This window comes from Pongo abelii, chromosome 11 (genome assembly GCF_028885655.2).
Source record: "Pongo abelii isolate AG06213 chromosome 11, NHGRI_mPonAbe1-v2.0_pri, whole genome shotgun sequence".
NCBI lineage: Eukaryota > Metazoa > Chordata > Mammalia > Primates > Hominidae > Pongo > Pongo abelii.
This window is the reverse complement of record NC_071996.2, coordinates 57,366,145-57,385,579: the sequence shown is the minus strand read 5'-3', so window position 1 is coordinate 57,385,579 and position 19,435 is coordinate 57,366,145. Positions and strand designations below refer to the sequence as shown.

At 35.3% G+C, this 19,435-nt stretch overlaps 1 long non-coding RNA gene across 1 annotated transcript; it reads left to right on the top strand.

The window, feature by feature from the left end:
• The first annotated feature begins 2,204 nt into the window (after positions 1-2,204).
• On the top strand, positions 2,205-3,354 carry LOC129057996 (uncharacterized). The gene is made up of 3 exons (XR_008522809.1): positions 2,205-2,338; positions 2,641-2,713; positions 3,294-3,354. It is a non-coding gene; the product is annotated as an uncharacterized LOC129057996 (long non-coding RNA).
• The last annotated feature ends 16,081 nt before the right edge of the window (positions 3,355-19,435 follow it).

Below are 19,435 nucleotides of genomic sequence, written 5' to 3'. Positions count from 1 at the left end.
AAAGGACCTGCAGCCTTGAACAAAGATGGATTTAGAAATATGCTCAGCAATACCAGCGAATAGTACAGGAGAATCTAGGATAAAGGAAACAGACTGGAAAATAAACCGTAAGTTTACAGTCCTAGGATCCATTCTGAATTCTCAAGTGTGAGCCTCAGTTTCCTCCTACAATAAGAATTATGCACAAAGTAAAATATAAACTCTGGCAACCACCTCACATCTTAATCATATTTTCTTCCTATACACTATTTTGGTGTTGGGAACCAACATTCATCCAGTTGTCCAACCTTCAAATATAAAAAGCCTTTTTAATTCCGTTTCCTTTAATTCTCATATCCATTCAGACATCAAGTATTGTCCATTCTGACTCCTACATATCTCTAGAATTCAGCCGCTTTCCTATTTTCATTGTTGCTTCTTTAGTTCGTGCCCACCTCATCTCTTACCTGGATTATTATAATAGCTTTCTGATTGGACCTCCTCAAAGTTTCATTCTATCCTTGTATAACCTCCACAGTGCTCACTAGAGTATTCATTCTGAAAAAGAAGTTGTCTTAGTCCATGTGGGCTGCTATAATAAAATACCATAAGCAGATAGCCTATAAACAACAAAGTTTATTTCTCACAGTTCTAGAGGCTGGAAAGTTCAAGATCAAGGTGCTGATAGATTTCGTATCTGGTGAGGGCTGGCTTCCCCCACTGAGTCCTTAGAGGGCAGAAGAGGTAAAGAGTTTCTTTTTGTCTTCTTTTATAAGGGTTTGAATTCCATTGGAGGGCTTTGCTCTCATGACCTAATTACTTGCCCAAGGCTCCACCTCCTAATGCAATGACACCGGGAGTGAGAATTTCAACTTATGAACTTGGGGGAAACATAAACATTCGGACCATGACAAAAGTTAATTTTTATAATCTTCTATTTTAAATGAGCCACAAAGACAAAATTCTACAATATAGGAAAAAACAAAACCGAACAACAACAACAAAAAACAACCTAGTCCCTTCAGGATCTGACCTGTACCTATCTCCTGTAAACATCCTTACCTACTACCATTGACATCTTAGTGTCCCACTATCCACTGAATGAGCCATGTTCTTTCTTGCTGGCCCTCCTGCCTGGAATACTTTTCTTACTCTCGCCCATTTAGCAAGTGCTTAATCAATCTTTAAGATTCATTCCAAGTATCACTTCTTCATCCAAGTTGTCTCCTGAACCCTTTTCCCAATCAGGGAAAAGGAAGTCCACCTCTTTATCTCCCAAGAATCATGGACATGATCCTATTACATAGTTCTTATGTGTTCCTTAAATTATTCACTTGTAAATATCTCTCCATCAGACTCTGGCTACCTAAACTTGGGGACCACATATTACTCTTCTTGAAATTCTTGGGCTTTAATACAGTGCTTCATGCATAGTAAGGATGACATAACTATTTGCTGAAAGTAATACATGAGCTCTATACAAACATACAGTGTTTTTTTCAGATACTGTGGCTTTTTAAGCTAGGTTGACATTCTCTCAATTACATGTGTTATTTAAATTACTTTTTAGATATCCTATATGAATTTCTAAATTTTAATTACTTATTGTTGCAAGATTAATAGGGATGGTAGTACCTTAAGGTGAACTGTTTTTTACACAAACCCCACTTTACAAACAGATTCCTTTTGGCTCTCAGAAGGTGCTTGCTGAGGTACCTAATGGAGCAGTGATAATAATTAACATTTCCAATCATCCTAAATTAGAACCAGCTCAAAAGAGAGAAAGTGAACTTTAAAAAGATGTTTTCCAGAGAATCATCTGGTAAGAAGCCATTTCTGGAAAATAATCTGTGCTAATGAGGAAAAAAACAAGTGAAGTAAAAGTGGGATGTGGGCTTTGCTATTTTCAGCTCTTTGTTTTGCTTTCAACAAGGTGTCTCTAAACCTTGCTGTGAATTTTGTACATTCTGTCTGAGTCTCATAATCTGAAAAGTGGAAGTGAAATCATGCCAAGCCATGGCAGAGGGCATCAATGGGAGGAGTAACCTACATCATTAATTTAATGGCAATTATCTCTGGAGATATTTCTGTGAAAAACAAAAAAATACATTAATTTGTTATACTATTTTGGATACAGCTCCAAAATAAACATTGCAGACTGAATAAATAAGCAAAAATATGGTAAGCCATGAACACATTATTGCAATTAGCCATTATGTGTTTTTAGATCCTAGAAAGAAAAGTTCAGAGAATGAGAACCCGACATGCTCTAAAAAGGAATATTTAACCTGGATTAATTCATAAAATAATAGGAGAAAATTTTTGCAGCCAGAATACTATGAATTTGAGTTGATTGAAGGTAAGAAAACACAAGCTTGTCAGTATCTCCCCATTTCTCCCTCCCTTTAGAGTTCACAAGTAATTAAATCAATAAATGGTTATTAAACCTGCTTTAATATTTCATTTTGTATGATTTTTGCTTTACTGTACATATTTCCTGTAAATAAACAAAAAGCTGTTAGACTCCATTCTTCTCTCCTGACATGAGATATCTAAAGAAACGATAAGTATTCTTTTTTCATTTCATTTTGGAATGTAACTGTGCTGTGCATGGTACAATCACAGAACATATTAATGCATAGCTAATTCCTTTGTTTTCAGAACAACCTCATCTTTTAAAGCAGAGAAGTTTTCTCAGATATGTTTTCCAGAATGCCAAATCCTAAGTAAATTGGTGAGTTTCTTCAGCATTATGCACCCAAAATGTAAGACACTTTAGATAAAGCTTTCTCTAGGTAAAGGGATCACTTAGGATATAACTATTACAATTTAGAAATATGGGATATTGGTGGATAACTAAGCTTCCCAGTAGATCACTCAAAATTAAATTGGTTTTAGCTATCCTTATCTTCCCCCGTGAACAAAAGCACAGGTAATTGCTTTACACAGGACGTGTAAGTATGTGTGCACCAGACACCTTTTTTCTGCCATTTACACTCCATTCTCTGAGAGAATAAAAGATTTTATCAACCAAAAAATAAAACTGTAACTCTATTATTGGCCGTAAAACCATTGTCTCTGCATCCAGCATAGAGTATTTCTGTGCCCATAACTACTTGCACAATCTTAATGTAACCTTTTGTTAACTTAAATATGTTAGAAATTTTCTTTCTTAGTCATTTGTAATAGCCAGCATAGCATACCATCATATATACATACACATATAACCAGTACCTTGCAGATTACAGTATAACTGATCAAATAGTATTGTAAGTTGTATGTTATATATTATTCCCAATTTACATTTTTTTCAGATGAGAAAACCGTGGCTCAAAAGTTATGTTACTTGTTAGATATCACCAGACATTTAAGTGGTAAGCACAAGATGTGAACACAACTCTTCTCTATTAAACCTATTAGACCTGCACAGCCCAATATGACAGCCACTAACCACAAGTGGCTGCACACACTTGATATATGACTAGTTTGAAACAAGAAGTGTTTTAAGTGAAAAATAGAGATAAGATTTTGAAAACTTGAGATGAATTAAAGGATGTAAGCTATCTCAATAATTTGTATATTGTTTGCATATTGAAATGATAATATTTTGGATGTACTAGGTAAAAGAAAATATATTATTAAAATTTATATCTCCTGCTTCTTTTTATTTTTTATAATGTGGCCACTAGAAAATTTGAAATTTTATATGTGGCTTGCATTTTTGGCTCTTATTATATTTGTATTGGACAGCATCGTATTATACCATACTGTCTAAATCTTTACAGGAAAATTTCAGTTGGTGACCTACTGGCTTTGAAGAAGCAGGAAAAACGCTTTTTAAACGTGAATTTTCCACCTCAAACTTACATACACACAGCTTATTTACATGTGACAATAATGCTGATCACACTAGAAGGAAAATTATTTCTCTCAAGCATGAGCTTCCTAATGTCAATGTGGAGAAACATCACATTCTGTGCTTTGTATATTTCTTTTCTCTCTAAAATGACTGTACTGTGCTATGCTATCAAATATCATCTCTTCTTGTGAGGATTATTTGTGCTGCAAAGCTCTCAACACCTGGATGCTCTGCATGACTGGCCAGCTCTCAGGATAATCAACAGTATATGGAATTACATTCTTATATGGCAGAAAGAGCACAGTCATTTAGCAGCTGTTCTCACACTTTCACCTACTTAAGATTGAGGAGGAGAGCTTTTAAAACTATAAATTTCCAGAATTCCACTTTCATGGAATTTGATACAGGAAGTTTGGGAAGTAGCCAGGAATGTTCATTTTGTTAGACTTCCTGAGTGATTCTGAGGTATGTAGCCTATAGACAAATCTTTGAGAAATATTTCCTTAGAGGAAGGGCTGTGTGTGCATTTGGAAGCAGAGGAAATAAATGTCTGAGCAAATCATGTCGATGTCAGTCATCAGAATCCGTCTTATTTTTATGAATTTGTTTATATTATCTGTATTTTGTATAGCCTCAACATGAATCAACATTGTGTCAAAAAATTGAAACTAATCAGAGTTGGAATTATTGTGGATAGATACATATATTTTAAAGCACTGAGTTTAAAAAGGGCAAGTCTTTCTCAATTTCTAAAATTTCAATTTCATCATTTATAAAATGCAATAGAATCGTATCTTCACTACAATGTCACATGATATATTTTAAAGTGCTATAAATATTGTTATTAATTATTTAAACTTTATCTACCAACAATACTTTAACTAGATGAATATCTGGTAAGATGCAGTATTTAGCCTTCACTGTAGCTAGAAAATAAAATACAGCCTGAGTTCTGAAACTAACATTTGCATTTTAGGGAAAATTATTGAACTTAGTTATTTATTAAGGAATGCAAAAAAATTACTACATTGGCAAAGATGTGGTATAAGTATGATATGATACATATGGCTGATTTTTAATAATAAAAGATCAGCACATATAATAGAAAAAAAATTTATTGCCTGTATGTTAATAAAATCTACCAATTCTTCTATTTTCCCCATTTTATCTATCCTATCATAGAACACCAGAGAATACTAAAGTAAATGTACTACACAATTCTTTCCCAACAATTCATTTCAATAGAACTGAGTGACCATAAGGTGTAACACATCTTACTAAGTACATTATTATGAGAAAGCAAAAATCATGGTGTATGCCTTGCAGCATACAGCCTGTCAAATACAAGGCCATGTACAGAATCAGTATACATTAAACAATTGTTGAATAAGTAATAAATAAGTTAATAAATAAGTAAATGAACAAATGCAAATGTAGCAAATGCCTCTGTCAAAATTCAGAAGTAGACACAACCTCTAGCTACCTATGCATTCTTGTCAATATATGTGAAATATTCCTTCCCAGGTGTCAATAGCCTCTCTCTGCATTGCAGGGGGAAGAATTCTGATCACTACACACTGTGTGCACATATCAAAATGTCAATGTTCCCCATAAATATAAACAAATATTACATATGAAAAAGTGAAACAAAAATAACAATTCTGAATACGAGGTTTAATATCATAAATACAGCTACATGTAAATGTCATAGCACAAACTGAAGATTTTCGTAAATTCCCAAAGTAACTCCACTTGCTAACTAGGTGAGTAAGGCTAAGAAACTAGGAGAATGCCCTTAAAGTTTTAAGACCACAGTAGGAAAGAGCTGTAGACCACATAAAATGTAAAATGATGGAATTCAAGTCTTTCGGCAGGTAGTTTTTCACTAGATCAGAGGTGTGACAACACTCAGTGCTTAAATTCACAAATTAGCATTAATTAATAGATATGCCCAAACCATCAAAGTCCCAGTCCCATCTAGACATAAGGCTGATAATATCAAGGCATAACAAGTAGGAAAACTAAGCAAAGGGGAGAGTCCAGCATTTGTTAAGGACTATCTATATGCTGGTCCCTTCTGTTTATCTTAATTAATTCTGACACCAACACTGACAGCTAGGCATTATTCTAATTTTGCACTAAAGAAAATTAAGTTCCTTTCCCCTCAACTATGAAACAAAGCCATATGGTAAGTAAATGGTGGAGCCAAAATGTCAATTCTAAGTCTTCAATTTCCTGGGCTCTTTCTTCTCACCCTGCTACCCTTCAAGGAAGAATATTGCTTCACGGCCATCTGAATAATTTCTGGGATGAGTGAACTGAGTTTTAACTTCCATCCTATCCAGGTAGCCTATAGCCCTTCTAATGTTATATACCATACAGAAAGAAGAGACAATTATGAATATGAAAATGTCCTGATGTTCAATCCAAAGAAACTCTGAATTCCTAAGCAACATAGAAGGTGGCAGTAGAAGCAGGATGAGTGAAATCTATAAAGGCTTTGACTTATACAGACATAGCTTCAAACAGTCTATCTGCAGAGCCACCTACCTACCACGAATCCCCATGCTGATCACATTCATTTCACCACAACAAATTAAAGAAGTGAGAGGGGTATAAATAATTAGCACTGTGGCCAATTCCAGTAGGGTTTTCTGTCTAGTTAAATGTATGTTTTCATTTCACAGCAATTTTGAAACTGAAAACAATCAGAGAACTAAAGAGAGCACTTATTTGAGTGCCTCTAAACTGTTCACATTCTATGTTACTTTTGTGCAGTTACTCCTGATCTTTAGAGAAGGAACCAACTTTACTAAAATGAAAGACAACTTTGGAAAAGAATATATGCATTTATGTTAAAGAGAGATATGTTTTATGTTAAGAAGAGATATGAAACATTTATGTTTCAGAGCAACTGCTCTGAAAGGGCAAGCTCTAAGCTGGTTCTGATTTGCGAAGGTGAGAAAAGGTACAAAACTGATAGTTGCTGACAGAATTCCAGGAAATCTGGGAAGTCATATCTTTGGGAAATACAGGTAGACTTTGTTTCATTGAGCTTTGCTTTGTTGATTTTCACTGATATGATGTTTTCTACAGATTGACATTTTGTGGCAGCCCTGCTTCAAGCAAATCTATTGACACCATTTTTCCAATAGCATGTGCTCGTTTTGTGTCTCTGTGTTACATTTTGGTAACTCTCACAATATTTCAAACTTTTTCATTATGATTATTATTATTATTGGGACAGAGTCTCACTCTCCCTCCCAGGCTGGAGTCCAGTGGTGCTGTCTCGGCTCACTGCAACCTCTCTTCCTGGGTTCAAGCAATTCTCCCACTTCAGTCTCCTGAGTAACTGGGACTGCAGGTGCATGCCACCACACCCAGTTAACTTTTTTATTTTTAGTAGTGATGGGGTTTCACCATGTTGGCCAGGCTGATCTTGAACTGTTGACCTCAAGTGATCCATATGCCTCGGCCTCCCAAAGTGTTGGGATTACAGGTGTGAGCCAACGTACCTGGAGTTTGTTGATATTATTATACCTGTTATGGTCATCTGTGATTAGTAGTCTTTAATGTTCCTGTAGTAATTGTTTTGGGGCACCAAGAACCCCACCCACATAGGACAGCTAACTTGATTGATAAATGTTGTATGTGTTCTGATTGTTCCACCATCTGGCTATTCCCTCATCTCTCTCTCCCTGTTCTTCAGCTTCCCTGTTTTCTGAGACATAGTAATTTTGAAATTGAGCCAATTAATAAACCTACAATGGCCTCCAAGTGTTCAAATGAAAGGAAGAGTCTCTCATCGCTCACTTTAAACCAAAAGATAGAAAAGATTAGGCTTAGTGAGGAAGGCATGTCAAAAGCCAAGATAGGCTGAAAGTTAGGCCTATTGCAGTATACAGTTAGCCAAGCTGTGAATGCAGGGGAAACATTATTGAAGGAACTTAAAAGTGCTACTCCAGTGAACACAAAAAATTATAAAAAAGCAAAACAGGCTTGTGTTAGTGGTCTGGATAGATCAAATCGGCCATAACATTCTCTTAAGTCAAAACCTATTTAAAACAAGGACCTAACTCTCTTCAATTCTGTGAAGGCCGAGAGGGGTGAGGAGGCTGCAGAAGAAAATATTGAAGCCAACAGATGTTGATTCATTAGTTTCATTAGGTTTAAGGAAAGAAGCTTTCACCATAACATGAAAATTCAAGGTGAAGCCACAAGTTATCTAGAAGATCAAGGTAAAATAATTGACGAAGTTTGCTACACTAAACAGCATATTTTCAGTATAGGCAAAGCAATGTTATATTGGAGAAAGATGCCATCTAGAACTTTCATAGCTAGAAAAGAGAAATCTTTGCCTGGCTTCGCAGTTTCAAAGGACACTGGCCCTTATTAGGGGCCACTGGCGACTTTAATCTCATTTACTATTTGGATCTCATTCACCATTTGGACTTTAAGTTCATTTACCATGTGGAGCTCATTCACCATTCTGAGAATCATAGGGTCCTTAAGAAATGTGCTTAATCTACTCTCCTTGTGCTCTATAAATGGAACAACGAAGCGTGGATCACCGCACATCTGTTTACAGCGTTAAAGTAAATCTGTTTACAGCACTATTTAATAAATATTTTAAGCTCAATATTAAGACCTACTGCTAAGGAAAAAAAATTCCTCTCAAAATATTACTGCTCATTGCCAATGCATCTGATTACTCAAGAGCTCTGATGGAAATGTACAAAGAAATTAATGTTTATTTTATGCCTACAAACGTAACCATTCTGCAGCCCATGGATCAATGAACAATTTCAACTTTTGAGTATTATTATTTAAGAAATACATTTTAGCCAGGTGCGGGGACTCAGGCCTGTAATCCCAGCACTTTGGGAGGCCAAGGCTAGCAGATTACCTGAGGCCAGGAGTTCAAGACCAGCCTGGCCAACATAGTGAAACCCTATCTCTACTAAAAATATAAAAACTAGCAGGATGTAGTGGCAGGTACCTGTAATCCCAACTACTTGGGAGGCTGAGGCAGGAGAATCACTTGAACCCAGGAGGCAGAGGGGAGCCGAGACGGTGTCATTGCACTCCAGCCTGGGCAACAAGAGCAAAACTCCATCTAAAGAAAAAAAAAAAAAAGGAAAGAAATTCATTTTATAAGGCTATAGCTGCCATATATTGTGATTTCTCCAATGGATCTGGGCAAATAAATTGAAAACTTCCTGGAAAATATTCACCATTCTAGATGTCATTACAAATGTAACTCATAGGAGGTCCAAATATCAACATATATGGGAGACTGGAAGAAGTTGATTCCAACACTCATGAATAACTTTGAGGGATTTGAGACTTCAGTAGATGAAGTAACTGCAGATATGACAGAAACTGCAAGAGAAATAGAGGTGGAGCCTGAAGATGTGACTAAATTGCTGTAATCTCATGATAAAATTTGTACAGATGAGGAGTTGCTTCTTATGGATGAACAAATAAAGTGGTTTCTTGAAAGTAGTCCTGGTGAAGATGCTGTGAACATTGTTGAGATGAGAAGAAAATATTTAAAATGTTAACATAAACTTAGTTGATAAAGCAGCATCCAGGTTTGAGAGGATTTAATCTGCTTTCAAAAGAAATTGTACCGTGGGTAAAATGCTATGAAACAGCATCACAGACTACAGAGAAATCTTTCATGAAAGGAAGAGTTCATCTATGCAGCAAGCTTCATTGTGGTCTTATTTTAAGAAATGTCCACAGCCACATTTCTACGGCCACCCCAACCTTCAGCAACCCCCAGTCTAATTGGTCAAAAGCCATCTAAGTCAAGGCAAGACTCCACAAGCAAAAAGATAAAAATGTGCTAAAGGCACAGATGATAACATTATTTTTAGCAGTAAAGTATTTTTAATGAAGGTATGGATGTTGTGTTTTTTAGACATACTATTATTGCACAGTTACCTATAGTGTAGTATAAACATGACTTATATAAGCACTGGGAAACCAAAAAATATGTGCAACTCACTTCATTGCAATATTTTCTTTATTGCAGTGATCTGCAACCAAACCTGCAATATCTCCAAGTTATGACTGTAGACTCCACAGTGTAGTGGAGATTGAATCTCCATGGAGATGTGCCTGAAAATCTCTTACTACATGATGAATGTAACTCTTTGGGAACAGATAGGACATGCTAGCTAGCGAAGGAAAGCCTAGTCTGACCATACCTCCCCTCTGTATAGTTGTTTGTCCCCACTACCTTTTACTTTGAAACATGCCATGTGAATCTCTGTTCTTGTACTTGCCATAATTTAGAATCATTTATTTATGTGCTCATCTTCCTCTATTTTACTGTGAACTCTGGAGAGCAAGAACTTTTATTTACTTATTTACTGTGTATTCACTTGATCCTTAAAAACTGAAACATTGCCTTAGAAAGTTCAGAACATACTACTCTCAGCCACCAACTTGCCCGCTATACCCACATAGACAGTCCCCACTAGCAATTATCCACTGTCTCCTGAGATGATTGGTTTAGGGTTCATGGTCTAGGCCCTCAACCACTTACCTCATTTCACTTTGTACTTTCTTCATATCACCACAGGAAAGCTGGTTCCTGTTCTATTGTCTCTCTCTTTTGTCTGTGGTGTTACATGCTCTTCTCTTGCAAATGACACTTTATGCTGCTTTTACAACATCTTTCCATTATATTCCACTCAGGTTGGTACTTATTGTTGGAATCAAGTTTAGTTTTTCCACTCAGGAGGGCTTTCCAACCTGAATTCTCAGAATCTATGTATGAGTTGGCTCATAGATTTGGCATCAATGACAAGGCTTAACTTATCTATGAAAGATAACCAGATACAAAGGAGGCACTAAAAATATACTGCTAAGTAAATATCTAAAATCCAGGAGGCCTTGCAAGGATGAAGGATAATATTAAACAAGAAAATAAATGAAGAATGACCCAATTCTGTGCATCTGACATCCATAAAGAAATAAAAAGCTTAACTTATAGCCTCAAAATAATAAAAAATAATTGTGAAATATACTGGTCTTTCTACTAATTTCAGAGATAATTTTTTAAAATGCACACACAAGGCAAGAGAACAAAATCTGTTTGTATTTTTTTTAATTTTTGAAGATTCCTATGCTCAAACACAGGGAATTATGATATGAATTAAAATATTAATTAGTTGTGATTTGCATGGGTTCACAAACCCTCATATACAATTCCAGAGCTGTATACAACAGCATTCCCAATATGAGAGAATCAAGCTGACTTGGTTTCTAGGATGTCCCAGTGCTTGCTTTGGATTTGTTCACACACAGATTCAGATGCATTTTAATCTCCAGCTCAGCCCATATGGTCACCCCATGAGCATTCAGAATAATTCTCAGGTACATAGTCACTCAACTCTGAAACAAAAGCGTGAGCATGTCAGGCGTGTAACATTCATCATCTTCAACATAATAATTCATGAACCTTAAAGAAATAGTACAAACTCTACTGAAGCCTATTAATTTCCAATTCCATTTAATAGCAGGATCAAAAGCTGCTTCTTTTTCCAGTGTAAGGGACAGGCACAGTAAGAGAATAGATACTCAGAAATGCTTTCACCATCAAGCTGGGGTATGAAGGCTCCATCTGAGTAGGAGTTCAGGATCTGTTCTGTGATTTCTGTTGCTAGGCAACCACTTCCTTTGTCTGCTTTGTTCAGAACAGTTGCTTTATTTATACTTGGTTTTAATGATGCAGATCATAATGTGAAATTATAAAAGAAAATAGGAAAAAATTATATCAAAAATTGTTCCAGGGAATTTTGAATACTGTGTGAAAACTAATGAATGTTGATGCAAATAGAACTTCTGCAAAAAAAAAAAAAAAATCCAAAATCATAATCCAACAGGTCCCACCTACTTGAGACTTTTTGAGTGGGCTATCTCATAACCTAGAGTTAACCTTGTATATTAACTATGTCTGTCCAAAATAAAACCTAGCACCTAGACAATAATTAAAAAATACCAAAAACAACTAGAAGGCAATTTTCAGAAAACAAATAACTTTTTTTAGTGTTAGATGTTGAGATAATTTGGAGATTAACATGTGTTAAAAATCAAAAAGTAAACTTAGAAATGAAGAGGAAATACAGGAGGACAAGGGATGCAGGAGATAAAAGGTATATTTATAAATTCTAAATTTTGAGAAACCTTGAAATATGTGATAAAGATTCCAGAAACTCTGATGTGTACATACCATCAAATTGAACTAAACTTCTTCATTGACAAAATCCTCACTATTTTCTACCGCAGGTAAATTTTTAAAAAATTATCCTCAATCTATTATTTTAAACATGATTATTAATGGAAGAAAAACAATGGTTATGCTTTGATCATGTTGATTGTTACTTAAGTTTTGCCTAGGCTTTCCATGTCAATTCTTTTTTTCATTAGCTAGTCTTATTTGTTTCCTTGCCCATTAATAACAATGAACCTCTCGGGTGCCCACAAGGTCCCAATATGCTAGTACTTCACAGATCTTAATTTGATCTTCAAATGACCCTAAAGAAGGCACTATTATTATTATCATCCCCATTGTATAGATGAAAAAAGTGAAGCACAGAGGTGTGAAATATGTTTCCCCGGGGCATCCAACTAGCAGGTGGCAAAACCAGGATTAAAACCCACATACTCAGCAGGACCTGCTCAGTTACTAATCTGTGAATTGTTTTGTTATTCCTCCCAACCCACTGCCTCAACACAATTTTGTTAATGACTCGTTTCACACTGAGTACCCTCCTTGATTTGAGTTTTCATAAAATAACCAGCTAACTCAATATTTTCTGTCTCCATCTATTTTTATTCTCAATCTTGAGCACTATAGGTTATAAAAAGTTTGGACTGCTGCATTCTGGTTATAATAAGCCCTAGGTAAAATGTGTTCTATTCATGTCATTAATTTTCATGCCTCTCCCACTGTTGCCTATAGAGTTTTGAGATGCTGGAAGACCTGGGGTATACTTATATTGTTGCTATAGACTGGCTTGCTTGCATACTTATGAAAGTCTTCAGGCTTATAGTCCCTCTATTATATAGGAAGGTATTAGATAAATACCAAGAATTAAGGACCAAACACACAAGAGACTCCATATGAAGTTTGATTATCAGTATTTTTGCTTATGAAATGTGGGCTTCTGCTAATCTAAACCGAGGTCTCAGATGTTTTCTTTAATGTCCCCACAATTAAAATTCTTATTTTTTTCTTCTATTATTACATAAAAAATAGTTTTGACTAATTTTTGAAGCAATAATAAGTCTAGTGTCATAGAGATTTTGTGGCCTTTATGTCTACATTAACCTCGAATTTCAAAGAAGTAAAGTTTGCATTGTACCCTATATAAAGGCATTGCGAAAACAGGCAACAAAAGTGGGAGAGGAGAGAGATTCTGAAGCCACTGGAGTTTGTCGTTTATAGAACAAATAAGGCTGTTTCAAGACAGGCCTAATTTGCTTTATTCCTTATGTGCTTGTCTTCTAATGAAATTCTCATCTCTAAGTCAACAGTTCTCCAACTTTGGGTCCCAGACCAATGGAGAACAGATCTCAAGAGTACATGTGGCCACTTGCTTCCTCATTAAACAGAAACAGAGAAGCAAGGCAAAGCAAACCAAGAAATGCTGGCCACAAAGAGAGGGTAGTCAACTTCTTTAAAGCTTGTAATTTTCATGTGATTATATGTAATGCTGTTTTGAGCCAAACAAAGCTCATTTCAATCCATTTACTAAATTATAATTTTTAGAATACAGACCCTTTTCTTTATCAATAATATACCTACAATTAAATTATTTATTAAAATTATTATGATGATTATTGCTAAAGTTGCAAGAAAATTTATTTATTTATTTTTACTTTTTTATTTCCATAGGTTTTTGGGGAACAGGTGGTATCTGGTCACGTGAGTAAGTTCTTTAGTTGTGATTTGTGAGATTTTGGTGCACCTAATGCCCAAACAGTATACACTGAACCTAATTTGTATTCTTTCATCCTCTACCCCACTCCCACCCTTTCTTCCTAAACCCCAAAGTTCATTGTATCATTCTTATGCCTTTGCATCCTAGTAGCTTAGCTCCCACTTATGAGTGAGAACATATGATGTTTGCTTTGCCATTTCTGAGTTACTTCACTTAGAATAATAGTCTCCAGTTCCATCCAGGTTGCTGCAAATGCCATTAATTCCTTCCTTTTTATGGCTGAGTACTATTCCTTCATATATATATTTAAACATATATCTATATATATATATATCGCAATTTCTTTATGCACTCATTGTTTGATGGGCATTTGGGCTGGTTCTGTATTTTTGCAATCGCGAATTGTGCTCCTATCAACATGTGTACAAGTATCTGTTTTGTATAATAGCATCTTTCCTCTGGGTAGTTACTCAGTAGTAGGATTGCTGCATCAAATGGTAGTTCTACTTTTAGTTCTTTAAGGGATCTCCACACTATTTTCCATAGTGGTTTTACTAGTTTACATTCCTACCAACAGTGTAGAAGTGTTCATTTTTTGCCGCATCCATGCCAACATCTATTATTTTTTTATCTTTTTTTATAGCTATCTTGCAGGCATAAAGTTTACTCCTGCAACATAGCTATAATCAAAAGATCAAAAAATAATTGTTCTTTCCTCTGGGATAATGTGCTTGGACAACCTCTGGGATAATGTGCTTGGACAACCCTGAGTGTTTTATATAAGGTAAGCTTTTTAATAGTTTTGATAGTCCCTCAAAAATAACAGAAATATTATTAATATTAATTCTTACAAAATGAAATATTTCTTGAAATAAATTGTATATGTTTAAATATAAAATAAAATGTTATGTTTTAAATATAAAATACATAAATAAAATAGATTATAGTAAATATACTATAATGTAGGATCTGTAATAGAAGGCACCTTGTGGGCCAGGCGAGGTGGCTCACGCCTGTAATCCCAGCACTTTGGGAGACCAAGGAGGGCAGATCATGAGGTGAGGAGATGGAGACAATCCTGGCTAACACGGTGAAACCCCGTCTCTACTAAAAATACAAAAAAATTAGCCGGGAGTGGTGGCGGGCACCTGTAGTCCCAGCTACTCGGGAGGCCGAGGCAGGAGAATGGCTGAACCCGGGAGGCAGAGCTTGCAGTGAGCCAAGATCACACCACTGCACTCCAGCCTGGACAACAAAGTGAGACTCCATCTCAAAAAAAAAAAAAGGGACCTTGTGTGAGCTGAGTCTGGGACACAAAAATGAGCTAACAATTCATTAGCTCATGCATTTTTTAGGTTACTATGGTACAGAAAACACATAAGGCTCAATTAAAGAATAGAAAGGTCTAGTATAAAGTCTACCATCAGATATAATAAAGTGTCACTATTTACTGACAAGGAGAGGCATAGGTAAATTAGAGGGCATGCAGGAAAAGAGGAATATGTTTTGAAACTTTTTATTTCTGTAAAGCATTTTGGTAGATGTTCTCTTCTAGCATCACATCATAAACCTAAATGAGTACAAGGGCCACAGTGATGTCAAAAATATTTGAATCTGGCTAAGTATTAAATCATAGATAATGCTAACAGCCTGAATAATGACTCTTCCCATTTGTTGTCTGCAGTTAGATTCATAGCCAACCCACTGAATATGAATTGGGTGTTCATCTTATATAGCAATATGAGAAAATAGTTAATTTAAGTAAATAACAGCAAGAAGGATGTAAATACTAACACACTAAGCACTATTTTAAATATTTTATATACATCAATTAATTTAATTATAAAATAACCCCACATGGTAGATACTTTTCTATGCTCATTTTGTGGATGAATCACACAGAACACAAATACTTGTTCCAAGGTTACATAACTATTAAGTGCTATAGCTAGAATTAGAATCCCTGCAGTTTAATTAAGGATCCCAGTGTTTACACTGACCTATGATTATTAATTCTTACTTGAAATACATTTTCCTTTAAATAATTAATGACAGTTGATTTTTAAAAAATTGTTTAATTTAAACATAATTTTACCTATGTCAGAGACTTGTTGAATTTTTTTCAGAGTCTCAGTAACAGAGCAAAATTTTATAGCTGAGACCCATGTTCCATAGTACAACTTGGTATCACAAATGAAATCCACTGGAATATAGATGGCTACCTCTGTTCACGAGATAGATCTATTTCCAGTTAATAAAATATGTTTTTGTATTGTCATATATCTTCTTGTTAAATATCAAATTACCTTTAATTTTATAAAAGCCATTATAGGCAAATAATAGCTGAAGTTTAAATTACAACGTTAAGGAAAGTTAAAAAACCACAAGATTAGCTGGGCGCGGTAGCTCACGCCTGTAATCCCAGCACTTTGGGAGGCCGAGGCGGGAGGATCACGAGGTAATGAGATCGAGACCATCCTGGCTAACACGGTGAAACTCCGTCTCTACTAAAAAAACAAAAAAAATTAGCCGGGCATGGTGGCGGGCCCCTGCAGTGCCAGCTACGCTGCGGGAGGCTGAGGCAGGAGAATGGTGCGAACCCGGGAGGCGGAGCCTGCAGTGAGCCCAGATCGTGCCACTGCACTCCAGCCTGGGAGACAGTGAGACTCCGTTTAAACAAACAAACAAACAAACAAACAAAAAAAGAACACAAAATTATGGTTACAGATATTTCAGCAAGACAAGTTATTTAAATATTGTCTCTTCTACTTCTGAAATATGTGCCCCTTATGATGTGTATGATTAGATAATTTGAACAGTGAAAATTGGCTATGGAAATGTAGTACTTTCTCACATATGTCAGAATATAATCACTCATGATTTATAGCAAATTCCAGAGTTTATATGTTTATTTTATATCTAATTATTTTTCGTATTTTTTTCTTAATTTGTCCATATTTGCTTCTGCAACCCCTTAAAACAAAGTTATAGTGAGAGCTCAGAGCATCTCAAGCAGCTGGTGGTAGAATGGTTCAGGCTGTTTTTTGTTCTCTGATTAGTATAAGATCCCAGGATGAGGAATTAAAATAAATTAGCATTAGACTAAAAGAAGTTCTAGGTAAATAAAAGCATGCAGTATACCACAACACCGCAACCTGTCTGTGCCTCAGAAAACACAACATAAGAGCTAAAAACAATTCCAAAATGCCAGTAAATTGTGAATCTATGATTTGTTAGTTAAAATTACCAAACAATTATATTTTGTACTCAAGAGCCTTACATGCTAAATAATTGTAAATATTGAGGCAAGTAAAGATGCTTTCCCTATGTATATTTGTGGGCATCAAAGAGCACAGAATTACATGTCATTCATCATCATTTAAAACCATTTTAAGTGTTAGATAATTAATGATATTTTCCTCCTATTGAAATGTAACATCTGTCTAATTCTAGATAGGGCATTAAAATACACGGTATGTGTTTAAACTCCATAGTGTTAATTGATCCATAATTAGACTGTGCAAATAGGAAACATGTCACTTGAGATGGATAATAAATTCATATTAGTTGAAATATATGGAAAAAATCCTGTGCTGGTATGAATGATGAAATTTGAAATGTTAACGTGACTATGAAGTGTACACCCTCTATCCACTTTTGTCACATCACATTATTCCTAGTTATGACTTTTCCCCTAACTGGGAAAATTAGAGTTTCTACTGGTTTAATTTCTCAGTTTGCTAACAGGAGAAACTTTAGAATTTCATGTAACTTAAATACATACCATAAATGTTTATAAAAAGAAAAGTTAACACTCAATTCAGAAAAAAAATCTGTTTAAAAATACTCTGATAGAAACAAGGACTCTTTTCACAAGATGACCAATTACACATAATTCTATGGAGATCTGAGAGATAAATGGATTCCCAACTGGAACATTGTTATTCTTATGTTGTAGTCCTTAGTTATAAAGTCTGCGTCTCCAGGATTTCAAAAGCTCAGTATTGTAGTGATTGTGGATTAAAACTACAGCCATTTGGCATACAGAAAAGTTGTAATGCATTGCAGGAGGTACTATCAGCAAGATCAGCAGGGGTGAACTTTATTAAAGTGTTTTTGCCACTCCTTGCCTATAAAATTCAAGCTGTTCTTAAACATTAGACCTTATGTAGGTTGCCCTCTGGAAGTGGAAATTTTTGCAAAATTTCACAATGCAAGTTTGTTGCTCTGGGCATTTCAATGGGTTAAAAAATAAATAAGTAAAACGTCTTATTGGCTTTAAACATTGTCATATTCTTTCTGTCTACATTTTCCCATTTTTTCATAACCATGCTGCTACACTTAAATGAAAACAATTAAATTATAATTTTTAAGAAATGTGTTATTACATTCCGTGCTTTTCTCCTGTAGTATGTTTCCTATTCAACAATTTTTTTTAATTGTATCTTACATCTGCTACCTTACATTAGATAACCCTGCTCTGACATAAAGTCTGCTTTTAGGAGATGCTTAAAAAGTGGGATTATAGCACAGATAATGTATCTTACAAAATCATGGCTTGGACCCAAGTGATTCTCTATTAACTTTTAGATTGATCTGGTTCTTGAAGGCTGTTTGGTTGACTCATGTGTTCATCAGATTGAAGTTTATCACAGATTTCTGGCTTTAGCTTTTTAGATCTTGTCGATTCTCACAGCATTAAGCAAGCAAGCTGTTCCTTAGTGTTGTAAATTTACTGGTGATGCTTTTAGATGTTACTTAATGTGGCATGTGGGAAAAAAAATAAGAAAATAGACAACCAGAAACAGAGGAGTGTTTGTGGCAAAATCATATTTACCTTTGTTCAGTGTCCAGGGAGCATGAGAACAGAGGATCTGATTTGATCTGCATAATCCTACTGAAAAGCCCGTCATGGTCAATGATTGATTTTTGAATTTGTAATAGTGAATTTAAAAGGAAAAATTGGAATAAAATAATAGTATGAGGCATTTTGATAAAATTAAAAGAAGAATTTTATCATCACATTTAAATTTCAAGACTTTATAAGAGCTGCAAAGCAAATTACAGATCTACATCTCTCCCAGCCTCACCCCATAAACAGAAAGATGAGACTGCAGAATATTAGGAAATACATTGCCATGTACAAGTAGGATTTGAAAGCAGTCTGCTGTCTTATGCAGTGAAGCTGAGGACCCACACTTTAACAGAATCTAGATGCCAGAAGAAACACGGACTCAGGTTACTACATTTTTTTTCACTTTTCCAACTTTCATGGTTCAAATATCTTAACCTGTATGCTGGTCAAAGAGCAAGAGCTCTTCCACATTTATTTTCCTATAGTGATTAAACTTATTTATTAGTGCTAGACCATTTTCTGATTTTTCTAATCTTTATTAGGACACCCCCATAATCAAGAAATACTGGAATTTGGTTCAAAGTAATGCTACCCAGATACTGACACATGATCTTTTCCCCTTTGCCCAGCCCAGAATTCTCACCTTTCAAAGTGGATCCTTGAAATTCCTGAAGGCGGCCTGCTTAGAATTTTGTTTTGTTTTATTTTTAGTTTCCTTTTCCTTTTATGACCTCCCAAAACAAAAGAGGTCACCTGTCCTGCTCTGGTGTTTCTACTCTTCCT